The following is a 24,160-nucleotide window of genomic DNA, read 5'->3' on the forward strand; positions in this document are numbered from 1 at the left end:
CGTGGCCGGAGCCAGCGGCAGGAATGGCGCCATCTGAGCCACTACCGTCTGGGACACACACTCCGTGATGCTAGCTGTTAACTAAATCATCACTTGTAGTGTTTCAGTTTCAGTTTCGATTCGGTTTATGTTGTCTTTACTTGCTACCAGGTGAGCTCTGTATATATATGCATGCCTCTGAATAAAAGTTCAGTTTTTGGTTGGTGATCGTCGACGACAGTGGTCGCTTCGTCGTTCTTCAGCGGCTTCCGCCGCGATATAACAATGGCGACGAGGATGCGTCTTTTTCGGGGGGCGTAACCACGCCTGCACCTTTTCGACGCCATGAGCTACATCGGGCTTCTCCGCCGCCCCCGTTCCTGCCTGAACCCGGCCGCCCTCCTCTTCCGTGGACGCAATGGCACCAAATTTTCGAAAACTACCTACTGGCATCCGGAGCGTCCGAATTTCCGCCCGAACGTCGCAAGGCCCTGCTGTTACACAGCCTCGGCGTTGAGGGTCAACGTGTCTTCTCCAGTCTACCGCTTCCAACGGAAGCCTCCCAGACCGGTGAGTCAACCGCCGACGACAAACTTCCTGAAGCTAGCAAGGCCACCGACGACAAACTTACTGAAGCTAGCAAGGCCGCCGCCGTTCAGCCTTCTGTTTACGACGAAGCTGTAGCGACTTTAACGCAACATTTCACAACCTCAAGCAATGTCGTCGCAGAAAGGCACCGCTTTCGCCGTCGCATTCAGCACCCAGGGGAGTCTGTTCAGGAGTACGTTGCCGCACTACGTGCGCTTGCCGCTGCATGTTCTTTTGCTTCACCTGAAGACTCGCTTCGTGACCAGTTCGTTGAAGGGGTCTCGTCCCAGCACATTCGCGAACGCCTTCTTCTTGAGGGCTCCACCCTCTCGTTCTTCCGAGCAATACAATTAGCGTCACAAATCGAGCAGGCTAGGGAGGACCTTCGAGAAATTGCTTCAGGCACCGTGCAGTGTATATCAAAAAGCTCTCGCTAAACGCCGCACGACCGCAGTCGAAATGAACACTGCCCCCGTCCTTCGCGTAGCGACACGCCTCGGCCTGCACCTCGTACCGAAGCGCGCCCGCATCCCGACACCCACCAACCTGCTTCATGTACGCGCCCACCCACCTCTTCTTCTTACTGCTACCGTTGTGGTTCGCGCCAGCATCGTGCTGCGTCATCCCGCTGCCCAGCGAAAGGTCAGCGTTGCTATAATTGTGGGCTCATTGGGCACTTTAGTTCAGTATGCAAAAAGAAGCAACAGGACGTTCCTGTCCGCGAGCTTGGCGACCAGAATTTGCCCGACGAAGCTGTGAGCATTCTGTCGGTGACCGCATCCAGCGGCGCCGGTATTCACGTCGAGGTAACAGTCGGGCATGCGCCGTTAACATTTCTTATCGACTCGGGCTCCTCGGTTTCCATTCTGGCGGGTGATCTTTTCGATAGGCATTTTGCCGGGCATGCGCTGCTGCTCGCGCCCCGTGTGAAGCTGCTAGATTACTCGAAACAGCCTATCCCCATGCGAGGATGCTTTTTATCGAAGGTCGTATACAAAGAACGCGAAGCGTCGGTTCTGTTCTACGTTGTTTCGCAAGGCACATCGCTGCTAGGTATTGACGCCATTAAGGCCCTTCAGCTCCAGATTGACGGCTCGTCCCTCCGCTGCCTTGAGACTACCGCGTCAACTACCACTGCTACCAACGTACAAGCCCCAGGTCAGGAAACAGTTTCAACTGATGCCTTCCAGCAGAGTTGTGCAATGAGTTTGCGTGCCTTTTCGACTCCAGCCTCGGCCTAGCCAAGGGTTTTGTGCATCGTGTCAAAGTTCGGCTCTCAGTTCCGTCTACTGTAGCAAAACTTCGCCGCTTTCCCCTTTCACTCCGAGCTCCGGTATCGGAAGAACTTCGTCGGCTCGAGCAGTTGAATGTGATAGAGCGCATTAATGCGTCAGAATGGGTCTCTCCGATTGTTGTTGTTCAAAAGAAGGATGGAGGTATTTGTGTTTGTGTCGACTTACGAGAGCCTAATAAGGCCGGAGTGACTGATAGCTTTCCTCTTCCACACACCGAAGAACTCCTCCACAGTCTAGTTGGGGCAACGCATTTTTCGAAGCTTGACCTCGCATCAGCCTACCACCAGGTTTTGCTCGATCCTGAAAGCCGTGATTTGACCGCTTTCATTACTCACGATGGTCTCTTTCGCTTTAAACGCGTGTGCTTCGGGTTGGCGTCCGCCCCCGCTGCATTTCAACAAATGATGTCCAAAATCCTTCAAGGATGCTCTGATGTTCTCTTCTATATTGATGACATCATTGTGTTTGGGAAAAATGAAAAGGAACACTTGACCAACCTGATCGCTGTACTACGGCGCATTAAGGAAGCCGGGCTCTATTAAACGACAAGTGCGTATTTGGCGTACAGGAACTTTCCTTCTTGGGACACAAGATCACAGCGCAAGGCATTTCTCCACTGCCGGAAAGAATTTCTTCCATTATAAATACTCCTGCGCCAAGTGATGCTACTAGTCTCCGTTCTTTTCTTGGTCTGGTCGAGTACTACGCCAAGTTTGTTCCCAGTCTTGCTGATGTGGTAGAACCTATGCGAGCTCTTCTCCGAAAGAACCAACCATTCATTTGGACTGATGCGGTAGATGCCAGTTTCATCAAAATAAAGTTTCTGCTCTCGTCCAGCCAAGTTCTGCAGATGTTCGATACGTCCCTTCCGGTCGTAGTGTCCACTGATGCGTCCGACTGCGGACTGGGTGCTGTTCTCCAGCAGGTCGATGGCCACAGGTTGCGAACTGTTTCCTTTGCTTCGCGAACGCTTTCACCTGCGGAGAGGAAATACGGAGTGGGAGAGCGTGAAGTGCTTGCGTGCGTTTGGGCATGTGAGCACTGGCATACGTACTTGTGGGGACGGCATTTCACGTTGCGTACAGACCACCAAGCCTTGGTCTCTCTCCTCTCTTCGCAAGGTACTGGCTGCCGCCCCCTTCGCATCGCACGCTGGTCGGAACGGCTGCTTCGCTACAACTATACTGTAGAGTATCGGAAAGGGTCCGAAAACCAGGTAGCGGATGTCCTTTCTCGCCTTCCAGTTCCGTCTCCGCAGGAAGATGCGTCATTCGAGGAGGTTGTGTCCTTTGTTGAATTACCTTGCCTCACCAAGGAGCAGTTTCAACAGGCCCTTCGTGAAGACTGCAACTTGAAGCAAGTCGCGACTTATGTCGCCACATCTTGGCCTGCACATAAGACGCTCTCAAGTGAACTTCAGCCTTTCTTCTTGGTGCGCGGAGAATTGTCGGTCGTTGACAACTTGCTCCTGCGCGGAGAACGAATCGTCGTTCCTTTGTCTCTCACGCCGCAAGTAATCGCTGCTGCCCACGAAGCTCACCCGGGTATAGTTCGGACAAAAGCTCGACTAAGAGAAAGGGTCTGGTGGCCAGGCATGGATAGACAGGTGGAACTTTCCATCCAGAACTGCAGAATATGTCAGATGGCTGACAAAAGTGCAAAGACTGCTGCTACTCCTTTGCAGCCAGTACCCTTGCCAGAACGCCCATGGGAGAAGCTGGCCGTTGACATCGTCGGCCCTCTGCAGAGAGCACCGCACGACTGCAGATACGCCATTACACTCATCGACTACTTTTCGAAATGGCCAGAAGTTCAATTTTGCAGTGAAGTGTCATCCCGCACCGTCATAAACTTTTTGCTTTCGGTGTTCTCCCGTGAGGGTTACCCGCAGGTGATAGTATGCGACAATGGGCCCCAGTTTGCCTCTGCGGAGTTCACAAAGTTCCTCAATGATCGCGCCATCCGTCTCGTGCACTCTTCCATTTACTACCCTCAAGCGAACGGACTTGTAGAGCGGTTCAACCGTATCTTCAAGGATTTCGTACAGGTTGCAGTGTTAGAGCAACGTCCGCTTCGTCAAGCGGTAACAGACTATTTGGCTATATATCGCTGCACGCCACATGCCACTACGGGTGTTGCACCATCCGTTCTCCTACACGGGCGGCTACCGAGAACACGTCTTGACGTTGTGGGCCACCCATCATCAACTTTCTTCAGCGATCCTGCTTCCGAACTCTGTCGTCTACGCCAACGCGTGCAGAGCAAACAAGGGTACAGCAAAGAGTACACAGACCGTCGCAGGGCCGCGAAGAAGACAACAGTGTCAGTTGGTGATTTTGTGCGAATTAAGAAACCCGGAATATCTGCTAAGGGCGACCTCGCGTTTAGCCACCCACAGAAGGTTGTCCACCAACAAGGCCCATTAACGTTCCGGCTTGACGATGGACGAACTTGGAACGCTTCGAAGTTATCTAAGGTACCTGCGCCATCAGCCGCGTAGAATCCGCATCATAACGCTGCCTCCGAATCTGCAACCCCGCCTTTGGCGCCTGAGCGACCCGAGGATCGCTCCTCAATAGAGCAGTCCGAAGCTTCACCAGCTACGCCCACGCTACAAGCTTCAGCGCCAGCTGCGTCGAAGCACCCAGTACCTCAACGTCGGGTCCGGCCACCGAGGAACAGAAGACCTCCGGATCGATACGGGGACCGTGTGTAGCTGGTGTGTTTGTGTGTAGACTGGTTCAGTGACCCAACTTGAGTGCTACGTGGACTTTGTTGAGACGTTTCAGTGGTTCTGCAATTGTGTTTTTTTTTGTTATAGTCGTCGAATGTATGCTCCATAGTTGTACATCAGACATTATTGTGAAGCGCACATGCCTTGTGTGGTTGTAAATATTTGTAAATATTGTGTATTTTCGTACTAATACTAATCCACTAACAATTACTAACATTGGTCTTTTAAGGAGGGGAATATGTAGTGTTTCAGTTTCGGTTTCGATTCGGTTTATGTTGTCTTCGGTTTCGATTCGATTTATGCATGCCTCTGAATAAAAGTTCAGTGTTTGGTTGGTGATCGTCGACGACAGTGGTCGCTTCGTCGTTCTTCTGCGGCTTCCGCCGCGATAAACCATCACTGAGGACACAACTTTCTCCACAGCCGCTGCTATAAGCGAAGCAAAAGCTGGGTCAGCTAGCGATAGATGTTGAACCTTGGACACCGCTTTTTCAACTGCCCCAACGATGGCGTTCAACACAGCGGGCTCGGTCAGCGATGAAGTCTGCTTGGCGGCTATTCCAGCTTAGCCATGCGCCCTTTCTTTAATAATGCCGAATGCTTCCTTACGTGAGCAGCGGCACTTTTATATGATGTCAAGCACTTGGGCTTCTTGCGCCCTCACAGGACAATTGGAGTAATCTGCTGGATGACCAGCGCCACACAAACAGCATTTGATGTTCTCAGAGGAGTAGGACTCGGCAGAATGGCTGTCACCGCACGAACGACAGCGGGTAGAATATTTGCACGCCTTTGCAGTGTGGCCAAAACGCGAGCAACTGAGACACTGAAGAGGCCGAGGAGAGAGACGCTCGACTCGGTAAATCAGAGGCCAAACTTAAATCTTAGTGGGGCATGAGGAGCCCACAAATGTGCCGATCACGGACTCTGTTGGGACCCGGTTGCTCTCCACAACGCGGCTGCAACGGTACACTGGTGTCACTCCTGCCATCGCAAACTCAGCGAGAATCTCCTGCAGAGTCATCTGAATATCGACACTGCGAATAATGCCCTTCACGCATGCCAGGTGGGCGGGAACAAATGCTCTCACCTGGTGAGAAGCGAATGTTGTGCATTTGAGGAGGTCTGCCACACAGGCCTCATCTGATGACTTACAGAGGACGCCGCCCTTTCCAAACGGCCGAACCTCGGATATTTGTTCAAAACTCTCCGTGGCAGCCTGAAGTGCCGCCTGCACGATCCGGGGTTCTTCAGCCGGATGGCTCCGCCGCTCACTGTGCTCAGAGCTACCGGGATGCAAGTCACTCCACTGCGCTTTATAGTCTCCACCGGCAAGTCCTGAGGTCGAATGGAGGCCGCCCAGGGGGAACTCAGCCAGCCCGGCTAGTCACAAGACATCCCTGCGCAGCTAAGTGCACCTGGAAGGCAATAATGGAAGCGACAAACGACCAAAGAAACGAAAACCGCCTGACGGTTGACCGATCATTTGAAGCACCAAACCTCTAGTGCGAAAATACGTCCTAGCAAGCAACCACGCTGGCAGACACGTCAGCCGAGCCCGTCCACTATGATGAGATAATAGCACTTCATCTTCATGTGTACATTATCACCAGTACCATCTCGAACGCCTTTCACTTCATTGTCTTTATCCCTGTACATACTCATCATCGTCGTGGGCTGGCCAATCTAGCAGCTGGAGTTCTTCAATAAACTTTGCTCCGACCTTTCGTCTCTCAATATTTAGGATGTGTATTGAAGGTTGTGAAGGTTTGCAGGGAAAGATGGTTATTAAAATGGGTTGTATGATGGTAACTGGAGCGGACGTGACGTCAGTCCGCAAGTTGCGTCGTACCAGGGTACCTACTGTGGGAAGTCTAGTGTCTCGGAGGAATTGATACCCGTGGAGTTTGGTGGCGGGGCGAGTTTTCTGCAGTGCAATGACAGCTGTGGGTGTAGGAGTAGTGCTTATGTCGGCCTCAAGGGTAGCGCATTTGGCTTGGAAACCCCTCCAGTTCCATTACCACACGCGGCGACGGTTCATGCAGTTCGTGGCCCACCATGCATTCTCAAACGCACGTATCACAGTGAGGAAGTACGCATAAGCGGAGCGATAAGACATGGCTGCGGTGCGTGATGTGCGTAGTGTGAGGGGCTGCGGCCACGGAAGCGTGGCACGGCAGAGTGCGGTGGTACACGAAGGGAGCAGCAAGGCGTCTCCTGTCCCCGCGTGACGTCCCACCTGCCGCCTGCTTCGAGACTGCAGTGCCTTAGCAATCCCCGTGACTTCCCAAGCAACCAGTGTCTACCCGTCCCGTCGAAGGCAGCCGGTTTTGTCAGGATTCAGTTTAGTTGAATTAGAGTAATAACGTCATTGCTTCGTTTCCGAAAGTGGTGCTTCTTCGACCGGTGTCCCGAGGCTCATGAACCCGTTTCTACGAAGGGGAAACATTCAAAGTCAAAACGCTGACATTAATGAAAACGTCAACTTTAAGTAAAGCTTCCTTCTACGTTGATTTTCTCCTACGCGTGGCACCCGCCATTTTTTAGCTTTCCGTAGCCATTTTTTCTGTTGTGGAAGGGGGTAAGTATATTGCCGCGAACCATATATTAGGTCTGTTTTGTTTTTACTGCCCGGACGCGCCAGGCTGTGTTATCTGTGCACAAAGCGAAGCGCATGTTCCATTCTTTATTTTAAAGCAAAGCTTTTTACCTCTAGCCCCCAAGGGTTCTTTCGCGACCGTTGGTGTCAAACGAAAACTACCGCGAACAAATAAAAGAATTTACTGGCGGCGCCGGGAATCGAGCCTGGGACTAATAGACTAACAAAGCGAGAGCCTGTTGTCTTACCGATTTAGCTACGAGCCCACGCGAAGACTGGGAAAACAGGTGGGGTACTCACCAAGCACATCTACGGCTTTACCCCCTGCGTTCTCGCTGAATGCCCCGTGAAAGCATCACGGGACCACTCACGCCCATCTAGCGTCCCTGTGCGCACCTTGCTCATGTGCTAAGAGTTACAAAAATAATAGCAGCTCACACCAATGCATGGCATCTCACTTCTAGTACGCCAATGTGCTAAAGCCTGTGGCCTCCTGTGTTCACGTAAGAAATCACAGCTCCTTGTCGTCCGCCCTCACACCAAACCAAGGAATACATGCAAATACTTCTTGATGGCCAGGCTATCACTCCAAGCATCAAGATCCTGGGCCTACATATCGATGATAACACCAAGAGTGACATCATCTTGCAGCGGCTCAAAAACAGCGTTAATCAAATCATACACATGATCAGGCGAGTTGCCACCAAGAAACTAGGCCTCAAGGAATCCGGTACCTTTCAATAAATTTAAGCTTTTGTCCACTCAAAAGTCACTTACGTCAACCCCCTGTCTTCTTCTCGACAAGGAAGACATAGAGATGCTTTATATAATGATTAGAAAGGCGGTCGAGCACGCCATTGGTCTTCTCATGAGTGCGTCCACAGAGAGGCTGCTTAGCACGGTGCTCCACAACACGGTGGACGAAGTGATAGAAGGCCATCTCTCTAACAAGAAGGGCCGACTCAGAACTGCGGTGGGTACCCGCATACTTATCCAGATTGGCTGGGCAGCCCAGAATGTCACTCCGTTTGACGTACTCCCAGAATCTTGGTGGTAAACCTAAAGATCCTCCCTTTGCTTAGAAATATGAACACTTCACATTACGAGGGCCACCGCAAAGCCCGGGCTCAAGCGCTAAACACCACCCTCCGTGGTGATCATGCAGTTATTTACACAGACGCCTCCAAACTATTCAGGGCAGAAATTTGGGCTAGTTGGTGATGGGACCTCGACATGGTAAAAAGCGCACTAAAACGAGGACACAAGAAAAAGGCGGTGACACGAGACGAGCGCTAGAGTTTGGAAGAACAGGGCCCATTGTACTAGAAAGAAGACTATTCAGGGCAGAAATTTGGGCTAGTTGGTGATGGGACCTCGACTTGGTAAAAAGCGCACTAAAACGAGGACACAAGAAAAAGGCGGTGACACGGGACGAGCGCTAGAGTTTGGAAGAACAGGGCCCATTGTACTAGAAAGAAGACTATTCAGGGCAGAAATTTGGGCTAGTTGGTGATGGGACCTCGACATGGTAAAAAGCGCACTAAAACGAGGACACAAGAAAAAGGCGGTGACACGAGACGAGCGCTAGAGTTTGGAAGAACAGGGCCCATTGTACTAGAAAGAAGACTATTCAGGGCAGAAATTTGGGCATGTTGCTGATGGGACCTCGACATGGTAAAAAGCGCATTAAAACGAGGACACAAGAAAAAGGCGGTGACACGGGACGAGCGCTAGAGTTCGGAAGAACAGGGCCCATTGTACTAGAAAGAAGACTATTCAGGGCAGAAATTTGGGCTAGTTGGTGATGGGACCTCGACATGGTAAAAAGCGCACTAAAACGAGGACACAAGAAAAAGGCGGTGACACGGGACGAGCGCTAGAGTTTGGAAGAACAGGGCCCATTGTACTAGAAAGAAGACTATTTAGGGCAGAAATTTGGGCATGTTGCTGATGGGACCTCGACATGGTAAAAAGCGCATTAAAACGAGGACACAAGAAAAAGGCGGTGACACGGGACGAGCGCTAGAGTTTGGAAGAACAGGGCCCATTGTACTAGAAAGAAGACTATTCAGGGCAGAAATTTGGGCATGTTGCTGATGGGACCTCGACATGGTAAAAAGCGCATTAAAACGAGGACACAAGAAAAAGGCGGTGACACGGGACGAGCGCTAGAGTTTGGAAGAACAGGGCCCATTGTACTAGAAAGAAGACTATTCAGGGCAGAAATTTGGGCATGTTGCTGATGGGACCTCGACATGGTAAAAAGCGCACTAAAACGAGGACACAAGAAAAAGGCGGTGACACGGGACGAGCACTAGAGTTTGGAAGAACAGGGCCCATTGTACTAGAAAGAAGACTATTCAGGGCAGAAATTTGGGCATGTTGCTGATGGGACCTCGACATGGTAAAAAGCGCACTAAAACGAGGACACAAGAAAAAGGCGGTGACACGGGACGAGCGCTAGAGTTTGGAAGAACAGGGCCCATTGTACTAGAAAGAAGACTATTCAGGGCAGAAATTTGGGCATGTTGCTGATGGGACCTCGACATGGTAAAAAGCGCATTAAAACGAGGACACAAGAAAAAGGCGGTGACACGGGACGAGCGCTAGAGTTTGGAAGAACAGGGCCCATTGTACTAGAAAGAAGACTATTCAGGGCAGAAATTTGGGCATGTTGCTGATGGGACCTCGACATGGTAAAAAGCGCACTAAAACGAGGACACAAGAAAAAGGCGGTGACACGGGACGAGCGCTAGAGTTTGGAAGAACAGGGCCCATTGTACTAGAAAGAAGACTATTCAGGGCAGAAATTTGGGCATGTTGCTGATGGGACCTCGACATGGTAAAAAGCGCATTAAAACGAGGACACAAGAAAAAGGCGGTGACACGGGACGAGCACTAGAGTTTGGAAGAACAGGGCCCATTGTACTAGAAAGAAGACTATTCAGGGCAGAAATTTGGGCATGTTGCTGATGGGACCTCGACATGGTAAAAAGCGCATTAAAACGAGGACACAAGAAAAAGGCGGTGACACGGGACGAGCGCTAGAGTTCGGAAGAACAGGGCCCATTGTACTAGAAAGAAGACTATTCAGGGCAGAAATTTGGGCTAGTTGGTGATGGGACCTCGACATGGTAAAAAGCGCACTAAAACGAGGACACAAGAAAAAGGCGGTGACACGGGACGAGCGCTAGAGTTTGGAAGAACAGGGCCCATTGTACTAGAAAGAAGACTATTCAGGGCAGAAATTTGGGCATGTTGCTGATGGGACCTCGACATGGTAAAAAGCGCATTAAAACGAGGACACAAGAAAAAGGCGGTGACACGGGACGAGCGCTAGAGTTTGGAAGAACAGGGCCCATTGTACTAGAAAGAAGACTATTCAGGGCAGAAATTTGGGCATGTTGCTGATGGGACCTCGACATGGTAAAAAGCGCATTAAAACGAGGACACAAGAAAAAGGCGGTGACACGGGACGAGCGCTAGAGTTTGGAAGAACAGGGCCCATTGTACTAGAAAGAAGACTATTCAGGGCAGAAATTTGGGCATGTTGCTGATGGGACCTCGACATGGTAAAAAGCGCACTAAAACGAGGACACAAGAAAAAGGCGGTGACACGGGACGAGCACTAGAGTTTGGAAGAACAGGGCCCATTGTACTAGAAAGAAGACTATTCAGGGCAGAAATTTGGGCATGTTGCTGATGGGACCTCGACATGGTAAAAAGCGCACTAAAACGAGGACACAAGAAAAAGGCGGTGACACGGGACGAGCGCTAGAGTTTGGAAGAACAGGGCCCATTGTACTAGAAAGAAGACTATTCAGGGCAGAAATTTGGGCATGTTGCTGATGGGACCTCGACATGGTAAAAAGCGCATTAAAACGAGGACACAAGAAAAAGGCGGTGACACGGGACGAGCGCTAGAGTTTGGAAGAACAGGGCCCATTGTACTAGAAAGAAGACTATTCAGGGCAGAAATTTGGGCATGTTGCTGATGGGACCTCGACATGGTAAAAAGCGCACTAAAACGAGGACACAAGAAAAAGGCGGTGACACGGGACGAGCGCTAGAGTTTGGAAGAACAGGGCCCATTGTACTAGAAAGAAGACTATTCAGGGCAGAAATTTGGGCATGTTGCTGATGGGACCTCGACATGGTAAAAAGCGCATTAAAACGAGGACACAAGAAAAAGGCGGTGACACGGGACGAGCACTAGAGTTTGGAAGAACAGGGCCCATTGTACTAGAAAGAAGACTATTCAGGGCAGAAATTTGGGCATGTTGCTGATGGGACCTCGACATGGTAAAAAGCGCACTAAAACGAGGACACAAGAAAAAGGCGGTGACACGGGACGAGCGCTAGAGTTTGGAAGAACAGGGCCCATTGTACTAGAAAGAAGACTATTCAGGGCAGAAATTTGGGCATGTTGCTGATGGGACCTCGACATGGTAAAAAGCGCATTAAAACGAGGACACAAGAAAAAGGCGGTGACACGGGACGAGCACTAGAGTTTGGAAGAACAGGGCCCATTGTACTAGAAAGAAGACTATTCAGGGCAGAAATTTGGGCATGTTGCTGATGGGACCTCGACATGGTAAAAAGCGCACTAAAACGAGGACACAAGAAAAAGGCGGTGACACGGGACGAGCGCTAGAGTTTGGAAGAACAGGGCCCATTGTACTAGAAAGAAGACTATTCAGGGCAGAAATTTGGGCATGTTGCTGATGGGACCTCGACATGGTAAAAAGCGCATAAAAACGAGGACACAAGAAAAAGGCGGTGACACGGGACGAGCGCTAGAGTTTGGAAGAACAGGGCCCATTGTACTAGAAAGAAGACTATTCAGGGCAGAAATTTGGGCATGTTGCTGATGGGACCTCGACATGGTAAAAAGCGCATTAAAACGAGGACACAAGAAAAAGGCGGTGACACGGGACGAGCGCTAGAGTTTGGAAGAACAGGGCCCATTGTACTAGAAAGAAGACTATTCAGGGCAGAAATTTGGGCATGTTGCTGATGGGACCTCGACATGGTAAAAAGCGCACTAAAACGAGGACACAAGAAAAAGGCGGTGACACGGGACGAGCACTAGAGTTTGGAAGAACAGGGCCCATTGTACTAGAAAGAAGACTATTCAGGGCAGAAATTTGGGCATGTTGCTGATGGGACCTCGACATGGTAAAAAGCGCACTAAAACGAGGACACAAGAAAAAGGCGGTGACACGGGACGAGCGCTAGAGTTTGGAAGAACAGGGCCCATTGTACTAGAAAGAAGACTATTCAGGGCAGAAATTTGGGCATGTTGCTGATGGGACCTCGACATGGTAAAAAGCGCATTAAAACGAGGACACAAGAAAAAGGCGGTGACACGGGACGAGAGCTAGAGTTTGGAAGAACAGGGCCCATTGTACTAGAAAGAAGACTATTCAGGGCAGAAATTTGGGCATGTTGCTGATGGGACCTCGACATGGTAAAAAGCGCACTAAAACGAGGACACAAGAAAAAGGCGGTGACACGGGACGAGCGCTAGAGTTTGGAAGAACAGGGCCCATTGTACTAGAAAGAAGACTATTCAGGGCAGAAATTTGGGCATGTTGCTGATGGGACCTCGACATGGTAAAAAGCGCATTAAAACGAGGACACAAGAAAAAGGCGGTGACACGGGACGAGCACTAGAGTTTGGAAGAACAGGGCCCATTGTACTAGAAAGAAGACTATTCAGGGCAGAAATTTGGGCATGTTGCTGATGGGACCTCGACATGGTAAAAAGCGCATTAAAACGAGGACACAAGAAAAAGGCGGTGACACGGGACGAGCACTAGAGTTTGGAAGAACAGGGCCCATTGTACTAGAAAGAAGACTATTCAGGGCAGAAATTTGGGCATGTTGCTGATGGGACCTCGACATGGTAAAAAGCGCACTAAAACGAGGACACAAGAAAAAGGCGGTGACACGGGACGAGCGCTAGAGTTTGGAAGAACAGGGCCCATTGTACTAGAAAGAAGACTATTCAGGGCAGAAATTTGGGCATGTTGCTGATGGGACCTCGACATGGTAAAAAGCGCACTAAAACGAGGACACAAGAAAAAGGCAGTGACACGGGACGAGCGCTACAGTTTGGAAGAACAGGGCCCATTGTACTAGAAAGAAGACTATTCAGGGCAGAAATTTGGGCATGTTGCTGATGGGACCTCGACATGGTAAAAAGCGCATTAAAACGAGGACACAAGAAAAAGGCGGTGACACGGGACGAGCACTAGAGTTTGGAAGAACAGGGCCCATTGTACTAGAAAGAAGACTATTCAGGGCAGAAATTTGGGCATGTTGCTGATGGGACCTCGACATGGTAAAAAGCGCATTAAAACGAGGACACAAGAAAAAGGCGGTGACACGGGACGAGCACTAGAGTTTGGAAGAACAGGGCCCATTGTACTAGAAAGAAGACTATTCAGGGCAGAAATTTGGGCATGTTGCTGATGGGACCTCGACATGGTAAAAAGCGCACTAAAACGAGGACACAAGAAAAAGGCGGTGACACGGGACGAGCGCTAGAGTTTGGAAGAACAGGGCCCATTGTACTAGAAAGAAGACTATTCAGGGCAGAAATTTGGGCATGTTGCTGATGGGACCTCGACATGGTAAAAAGCGCATTAAAACGAGGACACAAGAAAAAGGCGGTGACACGGGACGAGCACTAGAGTTTGGAAGAACAGGGCCCATTGTACTAGAAAGAAGACTATTCAGGGCAGAAATTTGGGCATGTTGCTGATGGGACCTCGACATGGTAAAAAGCGCACTAAAACGAGGACACAAGAAAAAGGCGGTGACACGGGACGAGCGCTAGAGTTTGGAAGAAGAGGGCCCATTGTACTAGAAAGAAGACTATTCAGGGCAGAAATTTGGGCATGTTGCTGATGGGACCTCGACATGGTAAAAAGCGCATTAAAACGAGGACACAAGAAAAAGGCGGTGACACGGGACGAGCGCTAGAGTTTGGAAGAACAGGGCCCATTGTACTAGAAAGAAGACTATTCAGGGCAGAAATTTGGGCTAGTTGGTGATGGGACCTCGACATGGTAAAAAGCGCACTAAAACGAGGACACAAGAAAAAGGCGGTGACACGGGACGAGCGCTAGAGTTTGGAAGAACAGGGCCCATTGTACTAGAAAGAAGACTATTCAGGGCAGAAATTTGGGCATGTTGCTGATGGGACCTCGACATGGTAAAAAGCGCACTAAAACGAGGACACAAGAAAAAGGCGGTGACACGGGACGAGCGCTAGAGTTTGGAAGAACAGGGCCCATTGTACTAGAAAGAAGACTATTCAGGGCAGAAATTTGGGCATGTTGCTGATGGGACCTCGACATGGTAAAAAGCGCATTAAAACGAGGACACAAGAAAAAGGCGGTGACACGGGACGAGCGCTAGAGTTTGGAAGAACAGGGCCCATTGTACTAGAAAGAAGACTATTCAGGGCAGAAATTTGGGCATGTTGCTGATGGGACCTCGACATGGTAAAAAGCGCATTAAAACGAGGACACAAGAAAAAGGCGGTGACACGGGACGAGCGCTAGAGTTTGGAAGAACAGGGCCCATTGTACTAGAAAGAAGACTATTCAGGGCAGAAATTTGGGCATGTTGCTGATGGGACCTCGACATGGTAAAAAGCGCATTAAAACGAGGACACAAGAAAAAGGCGGTGACACGGGACGAGCGCTAGAGTTCGGAAGAACAGGGCCCATTGTACTAGAAAGAAGACTATTCAGGGCAGAAATTTGGGCTAGTTGGTGATGGGACCTCGACATGGTAAAAAGCGCACTAAAACGAGGACACAAGAAAAAGGCGGTGACACGGGACGAGCGCTAGAGTTTGGAAGAACAGGGCCCATTGTACTAGAAAGAAGACTATTCAGGGCAGAAATTTGGGCTAGTTGGTGATGGGACCTCGACATGGTAAAAAGCGCACTAAAACGAGGACACAAGAAAAAGGCGGTGACACGGGACGAGCGCTAGAGTTTGGAAGAACAGGGCCCATTGTACTAGAAAGAAGACTATTCAGGGCAGAAATTTGGGCTAGTTGGTGATGGGACCTCGACTTGGTAAAAAGCGCACTAAAACGAGGACACAAGAAAAAGGCGGTGACACGGGACGAGCACTAGAGTTTGGAAGAACAGGGCCCATTGTACTAGAAAGAAGACTATTCAGGGCAGAAATTTGGGCATGTTGCTGATGGGACCTCGACATGGTAAAAAGCGCATTAAAACGAGGACACAAGAAAAAGGCGGTGACACGGGACGAGCGCTAGAGTTTGGAAGAACAGGGCCCATTGTACTAGAAAGAAGACTATTCAGGGCAGAAATTTGGGCATGTTGCTGATGGGACCTCGACATGGTAAAAAGCGCATTAAAACGAGGACACAAGAAAAAGGCGGTGACACGGGACGAGCGCTAGAGTTTGGAAGAACAGGGCCCATTGTACTAGAAAGAAGACTATTCAGGGCAGAAATTTGGGCATGTTGCTGATGGGACCTCGACATGGTAAAAAGCGCACTAAAACGAGGACACAAGAAAAAGGCGGTGACACGGGACGAGCACTAGAGTTTGGAAGAACAGGGCCCATTGTACTAGAAAGAAGACTATTCAGGGCAGAAATTTGGGCATGTTGCTGATGGGACCTCGACATGGTAAAAAGCGCATTAAAACGAGGACACAAGAAAAAGGCGGTGACACGGGACGAGCGCTAGAGTTTGGAAGAACAGGGCCCATTGTACTAGAAAGAAGACTATTCAGGGCAGAAATTTGGGCATGTTGCTGATGGGACCTCGACATGGTAAAAAGCGCATTAAAACGAGGACACAAGAAAAAGGCGGTGACACGGGACGAGCACTAGAGTTTGGAAGAACAGGGCCCATTGTACTAGAAAGAAGACTATTCAGGGCAGAAATTTGGGCATGTTGCTGATGGGACCTCGACATGGTAAAAAGCGCACTAAAACGAGGACACAAGAAAAAGGCGGTGACACGGGACGAGCGCTAGAGTTTGGAAGAACAGGGCCCATTGTACTAGAAAGAAGACTATTCAGGGCAGAAATTTGGGCATGTTGCTGATGGGACCTCGACATGGTAAAAAGCGCATTAAAACGAGGACACAAGAAAAAGGCGGTGACACGGGACGAGCGCTAGAGTTTGGAAGAACAGGGCCCATTGTACTAGAAAGAAGACTATTCAGGGCAGAAATTTGGGCATGTTGCTGATGGGACCTCGACATGGTAAAAAGCGCACTAAAACGAGGACACAAGAAAAAGGCGGTGACACGGGACGAGCACTAGAGTTTGGAAGAACAGGGCCCATTGTACTAGAAAGAAGACTATTCAGGGCAGAAATTTGGGCATGTTGCTGATGGGACCTCGACATGGTAAAAAGCGCACTAAAACGAGGACACAAGAAAAAGGCGGTGACACGGGACGAGCGCTAGAGTTTGGAAGAACAGGGCCCATTGTACTAGAAAGAAGACTATTCAGGGCAGAAATTTGGGCATGTTGCTGATGGGACCTCGACATGGTAAAAAGCGCATTAAAACGAGGACACAAGAAAAAGGCGGTGACACGGGACGAGAGCTAGAGTTTGGAAGAACAGGGCCCATTGTACTAGAAAGAAGACTATTCAGGGCAGAAATTTGGGCATGTTGCTGATGGGACCTCGACATGGTAAAAAGCGCACTAAAACGAGGACACAAGAAAAAGGCGGTGACACGGGACGAGCGCTAGAGTTTGGAAGAACAGGGCCCATTGTACTAGAAAGAAGACTATTCAGGGCAGAAATTTGGGCATGTTGCTGATGGGACCTCGACATGGTAAAAAGCGCATTAAAACGAGGACACAAGAAAAAGGCGGTGACACGGGACGAGCACTAGAGTTTGGAAGAACAGGGCCCATTGTACTAGAAAGAAGACTATTCAGGGCAGAAATTTGGGCATGTTGCTGATGGGACCTCGACATGGTAAAAAGCGCATTAAAACGAGGACACAAGAAAAAGGCGGTGACACGGGACGAGCACTAGAGTTTGGAAGAACAGGGCCCATTGTACTAGAAAGAAGACTATTCAGGGCAGAAATTTGGGCATGTTGCTGATGGGACCTCGACATGGTAAAAAGCGCACTAAAACGAGGACACAAGAAAAAGGCGGTGACACGGGACGAGCGCTAGAGTTTGGAAGAACAGGGCCCATTGTACTAGAAAGAAGACTATTCAGGGCAGAAATTTGGGCATGTTGCTGATGGGACCTCGACATGGTAAAAAGCGCATTAAAACGAGGACACAAGAAAAAGGCGGTGACACGGGACGAGCACTAGAGTTTGGAAGAACAGGGCCCATTGTACTAGAAAGAAGACTATTCAGGGCAGAAATTTGGGCATGTTGCTGATGGGACCTCGACATGGTAAAAAGCGCACTAAAACGAGGACACAAGAAAAAGGCGGTGACACGGGACGAGCGCTAGAGTTTGGAAGAACAGGGCCCATTGTACTAGAAAGAAGACTATTCAGGGCAGAAATTTGGGCATGTTGCTGATGGGACCTCGACATGGTAAAAAGCGCATTAAAACGAGGACACAAGAAAAAGGCGGTGACACGGGACGAGCGCTAGAGTTTGGAAGAACAGGGCCCATTGTACTAGAAAGAAGACTATTCAGGGCAGAAATTTGGGCATGTTGCTGATGGGACCTCGACATGGTAAAAAGCGCACTAAAACGAGGACACAAGAAAAAGGCGGTGACACGGGACGAGCACTAGAGTTTGGAAGAACAGGGCCCATTGTACTAGAAAGAAGACTATTCAGGGCAGAAATTTGGGCATGTTGCTGATGGGACCTCGACATGGTAAAAAGCGCACTAAAACGAGGACACAAGAAAAAGGCGGTGACACGGGACGAGCGCTAGAGTTTGGAAGAACAGGGCCCATTGTACTAGAAAGAAGACTATTCAGGGCAGAAATTTGGGCATGTTGCTGATGGGACCTCGACATGGTAAAAAGCGCATTAAAACGAGGACACAAGAAAAAGGCGGTGACACGGGACGAGAGCTAGAGTTTGGAAGAACAGGGCCCATTGTACTAGAAAGAAGACTATTCAGGGCAGAAATTTGGGCATGTTGCTGATGGGACCTCGACATGGTAAAAAGCGCACTAAAACGAGGACACAAGAAAAAGGCGGTGACACGGGACGAGCGCTAGAGTTTGGAAGAACAGGGCCCATTGTACTAGAAAGAAGACTATTCAGGGCAGAAATTTGGGCATGTTGCTGATGGGACCTCGACATGGTAAAAAGCGCATTAAAACGAGGACACAAGAAAAAGGCGGTGACACGGGACGAGCACTAGAGTTTGGAAGAACAGGGCCCATTGTACTAGAAAGAAGACTATTCAGGGCAGAAATTTGGGCATGTTGCTGATGGGACCTCGACATGGTAAAAAGCGCATTAAAACGAGGACACAAGAAAAAGGCGGTGACACGGGACGAGCACTAGAGTTTGGAAGAACAGGGCCCATTGTACTAGAAAGAAGACTATTCAGGGCAGAAATTTGGGCATGTTGCTGATGGGACCTCGACATGGTAAAAAGCGCACTAAAACGAGGACACAAGAAAAAGGCGGTGACACGGGACGAGCGCTAGAGTTTGGAAGAACAGGGCCCATTGTACTAGAAAGAAGACTATTCAGGGCAGAAATTTGGGCATGTTGCTGATGGGACCTCGACATGGTAAAAAGCGCACTAAAACGAGGACACAAGAAAAAGGCAGTGACACGGGACGAGCGCTACAGTTTGGAAGAACAGGGCCCATTGTACTAGAAAGAAGACTATTCAGGGCAGAAATTTGGGCATGTTGCTGATGGGACCTCGACATGGTAAAAAGCGCATTAAAACGAGGACACAAGAAAAAGGCGGTGACACGGGACGAGCACTAGAGTTTGGAAGAACAGGGCCCATTGTACTAGAAAGAAGACTATTCAGGGCAGAAATTTGGGCATGTTGCTGATGGGACCTCGACATGGTAAAAAGCGCATTAAAACGAGGACACAAGAAAAAGGCGGTGACACGGGACGAGCACTAGAGTTTGGAAGAACAGGGCCCATTGTACTAGAAAGAAGACTATTCAGGGCAGAAATTTGGGCATGTTGCTGATGGGACCTCGACATGGTAAAAAGCGCACTAAAACGAGGACACAAGAAAAAGGCGGTGACACGGGACGAGCGCTAGAGTTTGGAAGAACAGGGCCCATTGTACTAGAAAGAAGACTATTCAGGGCAGAAATTTGGGCATGTTGCTGATGGGACCTCGACATGGTAAAAAGCGCATTAAAACGAGGACACAAGAAAAAGGCGGTGACACGGGACGAGCACTAGAGTTTGGAAGAACAGGGCCCATTGTACTAGAAAGAAGACTATTCAGGGCAGAAATTTGGGCATGTTGCTGATGGGACCTCGACATGGTAAAAAGCGCACTAAAACGAGGACACAAGAGAAAGGCGGTGACACGGGACGAGCGCTAGAGTTTGGAAGAAGAGGGCCCATTGTACTAGAAAGAAGACTATTCAGGGCAGAAATTTGGGCATGTTGCTGATGGGACCTCGACATGGTAAAAAGCGCATTAAAACGAGGACACAAGAAAAAGGCGGTGACACGGGACGAGCGCTAGAGTTTGGAAGAACAGGGCCCATTGTACTAGAAAGAAGACTATTCAGGGCAGAAATTTGGGCTAGTTGGTGATGGGACCTCGACATGGTAAAAAGCGCACTAAAACGAGGACACAAGAAAAAGGCGGTGACACGGGACGAGCGCTAGAGTTTGGAAGAACAGGGCCCATTGTACTAGAAAGAAGACTATTCAGGGCAGAAATTTGGGCATGTTGCTGATGGGACCTCGACATGGTAAAAAGCGCACTAAAACGAGGACACAAGAAAAAGGCGGTGACACGGGACGAGCGCTAGAGTTTGGAAGAACAGGGCCCATTGTACTAGAAAGAAGACTATTCAGGGCAGAAATTTGGGCATGTTGCTGATGGGACCTCGACATGGTAAAAAGCGCATTAAAACGAGGACACAAGAAAAAGGCGGTGACACGGGACGAGCGCTAGAGTTTGGAAGAACAGGGCCCATTGTACTAGAAAGAAGACTATTCAGGGCAGAAATTTGGGCATGTTGCTGATGGGACCTCGACATGGTAAAAAGCGCATTAAAACGAGGACACAAGAAAAAGGCGGTGACACGGGACGAGCGCTAGAGTTTGGAAGAACAGGGCCCATTGTACTAGAAAGAAGACTATTCAGGGCAGAAATTTGGGCATGTTGCTGATGGGACCTCGACATGGTAAAAAGCGCATTAAAACGAGGACACAAGAAAAAGGCGGTGACACGGGACGAGCGCTAGAGTTCGGAAGAACAGGGCCCATTGTACTAGAAAGAAGACTATTCAGGGCAGAAATTTGGGCTAGTTGGTGATGGGACCTCGACATGGTAAAAAGCGCACTAAAACGAGGACACAAGAAAAAGGCGGTGACACGGGACGAGCGCTAGAGTTTGGAAGAACAGGGCCCATTGTACTAGAAAGAAGACTATTCAGGGCAGAAATTTGGGCTAGTTGGTGATGGGACCTCGACATGGTAAAAAGCGCACTAAAACGAGGACACAAGAAAAAGGCGGTGACACGGGACGAGCGCTAGAGTTTGGAAGAACAGGGCCCATTGTACTAGAAAGAAGACTATTCAGGGCAGAAATTTGGGCTAGTTGGTGATGGGACCTCGACTTGGTAAAAAGCGCACTAAAACGAGGACACAAGAAAAAGGCGGTGACACGGGACGAGCACTAGAGTTTGGAAGAACAGGGCCCATTGTACTAGAAAGAAGACTATTCAGGGCAGAAATTTGGGCATGTTGCTGATGGGACCTCGACATGGTAAAAAGCGCATTAAAACGAGGACACAAGAAAAAGGCGGTGACACGGGACGAGCGCTAGAGTTTGGAAGAACAGGGCCCATTGTACTAGAAAGAAGACTATTCAGGGCAGAAATTTGGGCATGTTGCTGATGGGACCTCGACATGGTAAAAAGCGCATTAAAACGAGGACACAAGAAAAAGGCGGTGACACGGGACGAGCGCTAGAGTTTGGAAGAACAGGGCCCATTGTACTAGAAAGAAGACTATTCAGGGCAGAAATTTGGGCATGTTGCTGATGGGACCTCGACATGGTAAAAAGCGCACTAAAACGAGGACACAAGAAAAAGGCGGTGACACGGGACGAGCACTAGAGTTTGGAAGAACAGGGCCCATTGTACTAGAAAGAAGACTATTCAGGGCAGAAATTTGGGCATGTTGCTGATGGGACCTCGACATGGTAAAAAGCGCATTAAAACGAGGACACAAGAAAAAGGCGGTGACACGGGACGAGCGCTAGAGTTTGGAAGAACAGGGCCCATTGTACTAGAAAGAAGACTATTCAGGGCAGAAATTTGGGCATGTTGCTGATGGGACCTCGACATGGTAAAAAGCGCATTAAAACGAGGACACAAGAAAAAGGCGGTGACACGGGACGAGCACTAGAGTTTGGAAGAACAGGGCCCATTGTACTAGAAAGAAGACTATTCAGGGCAGAAATTTGGGCATGTTGCTGATGGGACCTCGACATGGTAAAAAGCGCACTAAAACGAGGACACAAGAAAAAGGCGGTGACACGGGACGAGCGCTAGAGTTTGGAAGAACAGGGCCCATTGTACTAGAAAGAAGACTATTCAGGGCAGAAATTTGGGCATGTTGCTGATGCGACCTCGACATGGTAAAAAGCGCATTAAAACGAGGACACAAGAAAAAGGCGGTGACACGGGACGAGCGCTAGAGTTTGGAAGAACAGGGCCCATTGTACTAGAAAGAAGACTATTCAGGGCAGAAATTTGGGCTAGTTGGTGATGGGACCTCGACATGGTAAAAAGCGCACTAAAACGAGGACACAAGAAAAAGGCGGTGACACGGGACGAGCGCTAGAGTTTGGAAGAACAGGGCCCATTGTACTAGAAAGAAGGCTATTCAGGGCAGAAATTTGGGCATGTTGCTGATGGGACCTCGACATGGTAAAAAGCGCACTAAAACGAGGACACAAGAAAAAGGCGGTGACACGGGACGAGCGCTAGAGTTTGGAAGAACAGGGCCCATTGTACTAGAAAGAAGACTATTCAGGGCAGAAATTTGGGCATGTTGCTGATGGGACCTCGACATGGTAAAAAGCGCATTAAAACGAGGACACAAGAAAAAGGCGGTGACATGGGACGAGCGCTAGAGTTTGGAAGAACAGGGCCCATTGTACTAGAAAGAAGACTATTCAGGGCAGAAATTTGGGCATGTTGCTGATGGGACCTCGACATGGTAAAAAGCGCATTAAAACGAGGACACAAGAAAAAGGCGGTGACACGGGACGAGCGCTAGAGTTTGGAAGAACAGGGCCTATTGTACTAGAAAGAAGACTATTCAGGGCAGAAATTTGGGCATGTTGCTGATGGGACCTCGACATGGTAAAAAGCGCATTAAAACGAGGACACAAGAAAAAGGCGGTGACACGGGACGAGCGCTAGAGTTTGGAAGAACAGGGCCCATTGTACTAGAAAGAAGACTATTCAGGGCAGAAATTTGGGCATGTTGCTGATGGGACCTCGACATGGTAAAAAGCGCACTAAAACGAGGACACAAGAAAAAGGCGGTGACACGGGACGAGCGCTAGAGTTTGGAAGAACAGGGCCCATTGTACTAGAAAGAAGACTATTCAGGGCAGAAATTTGGGCATGTTGCTGATGGGACCTCGACATGGTAAAAAGCGCACTAAAACGAGGACACAAGAAAAAGGCGGTGACACGGGACGAGCGCTAGAGTTTGGAAGAACAGGGCCCATTGTACTAGAAAGAAGACTATTCAGGGCAGAAATTTGGGCATGTTGCTGATGGGACCTCGACATGGTAAAAAGCGCATTAAAACGAGGACACAAGAAAAAGGCGGTGACACGGGACGAGCACTAGAGTTTGGAAGAACAGGGCCCATTGTACTAGAAAGAAGACTATTCAGGGCAGAAATTTGGGCATGTTGCTGATGGGACCTCGACATGGTAAAAAGCGCACTAAAACGAGGACACAAGAAAAAGGCGGTGACACGGGACGAGCGCTAGAGTTTGGAAGAACAGGGCCCATTGTACTAGAAAGAAGACTATTCAGGGCAGAAATTTGGGCATGTTGCTGATGGGACCTCGACATGGTAAAAAGCGCATTAAAACGAGGACACAAGAAAAAGGCGGTGACACGGGACGAGCGCTAGAGTTTGGAAGAACAGGGCCCATTGTACTAGAAAGAAGACTATTCAGGGCAGAAATTTGGGCTAGGTGGTGATGGGACCTCGACATGGTAAAAAGCGCACTAAAACGAGGACACAAGAAAAAGGCGGTGACACGGGACGAGCGCTAGAGTTTGGAAGAACAGGGCCCATTGTACTAGAAAGAAGACTATTCAGGGCAGAAATTTGGGCATGTTGCTGATGGGACCTCGACATGGTAAAAAGCGCACTAAAACGAGGACACAAGAAAAAGGCGGTGACACGGGACGAGCGCTAGAGTTTGGAAGAACAGGGCCCATTGTACTAGAAAGAAGACTATTCAGGGCAGAAATTTGGGCATGTTGCTGATGGGACCTCGACATGGTAAAAAGCGCATTAAAACGAGGACACAAGAAAAAGGCGGTGACACGGGACGAGCGCTAGAGTTTGGAAGAACAGGGCCCATTGTACTAGAAAGAAGACTATTCAGGGCAGAAATTTGGGCTAGTTGGTGATGGGACCTCGACATGGTAAAAAGCGCACTAAAACGAGGACACAAGAAAAAGGCGGTGACACGGGACGAGCGCTAGAGTTTGGAAGAACAGGGCCCATTGTACTAGAAAGAACACTATTCAGG

The sequence above is a fragment of the Haemaphysalis longicornis genome, unplaced genomic scaffold (assembly GCF_048455015.1).
Source record: "Haemaphysalis longicornis isolate Haplotype H1 unplaced genomic scaffold, Haemaphysalis longicornis Haplotype H1 scaffold_6, whole genome shotgun sequence".
NCBI lineage: Eukaryota > Metazoa > Arthropoda > Arachnida > Ixodida > Ixodidae > Haemaphysalis > Haemaphysalis longicornis.